This window comes from Otolemur garnettii, unplaced genomic scaffold (assembly GCF_000181295.1).
Source record: "Otolemur garnettii isolate 467f Iridium unplaced genomic scaffold, OtoGar3 scaffold00202, whole genome shotgun sequence".
Taxonomy (NCBI): Eukaryota; Metazoa; Chordata; class Mammalia; order Primates; family Galagidae; genus Otolemur; species Otolemur garnettii.
The window spans coordinates 184,380-189,920 of record NW_003852597.1 but is presented as its reverse complement, the minus strand read 5'-3'; positions in this window follow the sequence as shown (position 1 = coordinate 189,920).

The following is a 5,541-nucleotide window of genomic DNA, read 5'->3' as shown; positions in this document are numbered from 1 at the left end:
TTGAGCCATAGGCGCCGAGCCGGTGGCACATTTTTTAACTGATTGACGCCATCTACGACAATCCCACAGCTAATAACATACCGAATGGAGTAAAATTGAAAGCTTTTCCATTTAAAACTGAAACCAGACGAGGATGTCCTCTATAATCACTACTCTTTAACATAGTTCTAGAAGTTCTAGCCAATGCAATCAGGCAAGAGAAGCATATAAAGTGCATCTTAATGAGGGCAGAGGAAGTCAAACTCTCACTCTTTGCCAGTGATATGAGTTTATACTTAGAGAACCCCAAAGACTTAACCATAAGACTCCTTGAAGTGTTCAAGAAATACAGTAATGTCTCAGGGTATAAAATCAATGTCCACAAATCAGTAGCCTTTGTATATGCCAATACCAGCCAAGCTGAGATGCAAATCAAGGACACAATTCTCTTCTCTTTAACTTCAGAGAAAATGAAATTCCAACAAATATACCTAAGAAAAGAGGTAAAGGACCTCTACAAAGGTAATTAGGAAACCCTAAGAAGAAATTGCAGAAGACATTAACAACTGGAAGAACATACCATATTCTTGGCATGGAAGAATCAACATTGATAAAATGTCTACACTCCCAAGGCAATCTACAGATTCAATGCAATCCCCATGAACATACCAAAACCATACTTTGAAGACCTGAAAAAAATATTTCTTTGTTTTGTATGGAACCAGAAAGAACCCCATATAGCTCAGGCAATTTTTAGTAATAAAAACAAAGCTAGAGCCATCACTCTACCAGACTTTAGGTTACATTACAAGTCCATAGTAATCAAAACAGCATGGTATTGGCACAAAAATAGAGAGATAGACATTTGGAACTAGATAGAAAACCAGGATAGGAAACCAATCTCATAGCCATCTGATCTTTGATAAATCGAATAAAAGCATACACTGGGGAAAAGAATCCCTATTCAATAAATGGCACTGGAAGAACTGGATAACCATTAGTGATATTGGTCTATAATTTTCTTTTCTTGTTGGGTCTTTTCCTGGTTTGGGAATCAAGGTGATGTTTGCTTCATAGAATATGTTGGGTAGTATTCCGTCTTTTTCTATATTTTGGCAAGGGTTAATTAATATAGTTACTAATTTCTCTTTAAAGGTTTGGTAGAATTCTGATGTGAAGCCGTCTGGTCCCAGGCTTTTCTTTTTAAGGAGATTTTGTATAGCTGATGCTATTTCAGAACTTGATATAGGCCTGTTCAACATTTCCACTTCATTCTGGCTAAGTTTTAGGAGGTGGCATGCTTCCACGTATTGGTTGATTTCCTTCATATTTCTGGGAATAAAGTTTCTTGTAATATTCATTAAGGAGTTTTTGAATTTCTAAAGGGTCTGTTGTTATTTTATCTTTACCGTTTCTGATTGATGAGATTAGAGATTTTACTCTTTTTTTCTTGGTTAGGTTGGCCAAAGGTTCATATGAAAGCTATAACCTAATTGTAGCCTAATAATATGGGGGGGGGGAGGGGAGCGGGATAGATGGGTGGAAGGAGGGTGATTGGAGGGATCACCTCTATGGTTTATCTTACAAGAGTACAAGTGAATCTTTCTAAAAGTAGAATATAAAAGTCTTAACACAATAACTAAGAAAATGACATAAAGGTGATGTTAACCAGTTTGATGAAAATATTTCAAACTGTATATGAAAACATCACACTGTACCCCATGATTGCATTAATGTACACAGCTATCATTTAATAATAAAAAAAAAGAACTGAATAACCACATGTAAAAGACTGAACCTGCACCTTTCACCACTTACAAAAATTGACTCAAGATGGATAAAGGATTTAAATATAATGCATGAAATTATAAAAATCCTAAGAGAAAGTATAGGAAAATCTTTTGAGGATGTCAGCAGGGGGAAAGATTTTATGAAGATAACTTCCATGGCAATTGCAACAACAAAAAATAAACAAATGGGACTTAATTAAACTGAAAAGCCTCTGCACCGCTAAGGAGACAGCAATAAAAGCAAATAGACAACCTTCAGAATGGGAAAAGATATTTGCATGTTATAAATGTGACAAAGGCTTGATAAATAGGATCTACAGAGAACTCAAAATTAATCAATGAAAAAAAGCAAACAATGCCATCTATCACTGGGCAACAGAACCTTCTCTGAAGAAGACAGATAAATGGCTAACAAACATATGAAAAACTGCTTGTTATTGGTAATCATCAGAGAAATGCAAATCAAAACCACCCTGAGACATCACCTAACCTCAGTGAGAATAGCCCACACCATGATGTCCCAAAGTTGCAGATGTTGGTGAGTATGTGGAGAGAGGGGAACACTTTTACACTGTTGATGGGACTGCAAACTACAATCGCCTCTTTGGAAAGAACTATGGAGACTCCTGAAAGAACTCAAATTATATCTTCCATTTGGGCATCTACTCAGAAGAAAAAAAAAATCATTTTGTCATAAATACATTTTCACTAGATTGTTTATCATAGTTAAATTTACAATCACCAAGATGTAGAAACAATGTAAATGCCCATCAACCTAGGAATAGATTAACCCAGGATGTTATACGTACACCATGGAATACTATTCAGCCATTAAATAGATGGAGACTTTACATTTTTTGTATTAACCTGGATGGAGTTGAAACACATTTTCTTTAGTAAAGTAACAAAAGAGTGGAGAAGCAAATATCCAACGTACTCAATACTAATTAATATGAAGCTTATAGATGATCTAATACACAGACACATAAGAGGAAAACACAATTCAATTCAGGTTGTGGAAAAGGAATAAAGGAGAAGAGAGAGGGAGGTAGGGAGGGGGTTGGTGTGCTCCCACTTAATGGGAACAGTGTAAGGGTGTTTGGCACACTTTTGGGGTGTGGGACACAAGTACAAGATGGATTCTACCTAAGAAATGCAAATACCATAACCCAGTTATTTATACCCTCTCAATAGCCTGAAATTAAAAAAAATAAAAAGAAAGAAAGAAAGAAAAGAAAAAAGAAAGCAAGGAAAGAAAAGAAGGGAAGAAAGAAAGAAGGAAATCCTACACATCTGTGAAAGGAGACTCACTTTCATTCCCATTAGTAATAGAGAAATGCAACTGTAAATCCTAATAATGTGGCAAGAAAACAAGTCCTGACTGAGAGAAAGAAACACCTGAATACCTTTGTTCAAAAGAAGAAGGGCTTTATTTCAGATGGCAGAGCCACAGCAGACTAGAGTCCAAAACTGGCTGAGCTCCTTGATCAGCTCTGTCCCTGTCCTTTTATTGGAATCACAAGTAGACAGACAAAAAAATTACCATATTACCTCTCACTGAAGGTATGAAAGCAGACGTGGTGCCTGTGGCTCAAGTGGCTAGGGCGCCAGCCACATACACCTAAGGTGGTGGATTTGAATCCAGCCAGGGCCCACCAAACAACAATGATGGCTGCAACCAAAAATAGCCAGGCATTCTGGTGGGTGCCTGTGGTCCCAGTTGCTTGGGAGGCTGAGGCAGGAGACTCGCTTGAGCCCAGGAAGGAGTTGGAGGTTGCTGTGAGTTGTGATGTCACAGTACTCTACCCAGGGGGAAAGCTTGAGGCTCTGTCTCAAAAAAAAAAAAAAAAAAGAAAAAGGTAAAAAAGCAGGTGCAGGGTTTATAGAAGCAGAAGCAAGCAGCAAGCCTCTGTTTCAAGGACCCAGGAAGCTATGTTTTATAAATTCCTAAGGGCTGAGTTACCATGGAAAGGATCTTGCAGAGGTGTCTTAGGGCTTCTGTGAGAAGCCTTTGTTCTTCAGACTTTACTTTTCTGGGGAATCCTCCCTCAATATGATACATTTTCTCAACCACGGGATATGTAAAACATTAGGAAGTGGACAATACCAAATGTTGGCAAGTTTGCAGAGGAATGAGGTCTCTTATGCACTTCTGGTGGGAGTGTAAATTGCTACTATCACATTACTCAGTAATAATAGTCCTGACTGTGTATCTTGGGGAATTTTTGTACGAGTAGATAAGTTTGTATGCATACAAGAATGTTTATAGAAGTATGGTTTGTAATAGGAAATAACTGTTATTTCCCAAATGGCCCTTAACTCTATGATGGACAAATAAATATATTCATATGATGGAACTCACTTATATTTATCAAGACACATGAGTCTCAAAACATGATGCTGAACAAAAGAAGCAAGTCACAGGAGACAGATGCTAAGAATCCATTTATTAAAATTGGAAAATAGCAAAAAAAAGTATATCTTGCATAAAGTTAACCACATATATGGTGAAACTATATGAAAAAGTCAAGGAATAATTTAAAAAATCCAAGATGGGGTACGTGTGAGGAGGGGGAGGAATGTTATTAGAGACAAGCACTGAAATTGGCCATGTTCTATTTCCTATGGTGGGTGGTAGGGTCCACAGATCTCCATTTTATTGCAGTTTTAAAAATATTACATATATGTAGTATATATTGTTTTGTATGTATACGTCACAATAGAAAGTTTTGTAAGAAAAGGTGGTAAAAAATGGGTGGGTTAGGTTGTTGAAATCAGGAATATCACATCGATGTGAACAAAAAGAAATGCTGTCATGTTATACAAATGCCTATCTGTGACTTAGGATAAAATTCCAGTGTCTTTATCACATAGATTTAGAAGGTGATGCTATGAAAGTGGTGTACTCCAGTACACTGTGTTAGACAACCCAAAACGCGGCTCTGGTGATGACAACGGCAATGACACTAGAGATGCATACAAAGAGATTCTTTAAAATAATTTTTTCATCAAATTACAGTGAAGAAAGTAATTTTACAGTTAACATTGTACATGTGATTTTCACTATGTATTTGTGATCAATTAATCTACAGTTACATAATGCAAACCAACATTTACTAGCTGATCAAAAACCTTTCTTTTCAATCATCATGTTAGGATTATGGGGTTATTATGTGGCACATACTGTTAATGTATCTGTATGTGTCAGGATGGAAGGGATTTCACCTGGAATGAATTTTTGCCATTTCTGTTTCACATTATAATTCACACAGTGATTTCCTGAAGGAAATATAATGATCAGTATATCAAAGATATTGTTGGCTATGTGGGATAGAAGACTAAAACCATGCGGTGACTGAGCTACCCTGGCCAACTTGGTCCCTGCCAAAGAGGTCTGCTGAAGCCCAAGAGCAGCTCCTGAGAGTGGAGGAATGCATCCCCCTGCCCCTGGCCCTGGCCCCTCTCTGCCCCACCACACAAGGCTCTTTCTTCTCCCCTTTCCTTTGCTCCCTCCTGACTTCTGCTTCTTGGGAAGACCCCAGGAACCTCCTCCTGCCTTTCACTGCTTCTGATTGGGTCACCAAAGCACGCACACATCCAGAGGCACTACCTCTATGTCCCCATACTTTGAAACTTTGGGTGGTTCCTACAGCAAAGATAGGGTGACCAAACGTCCCGCTTTTAAACAATTTGTCCCACGTTCCGTGGCAAAAGTCCCGATTTTTGGAAAGAATGCACGAACGAACAGGTGGGAGAACAGGAAGGGAATATA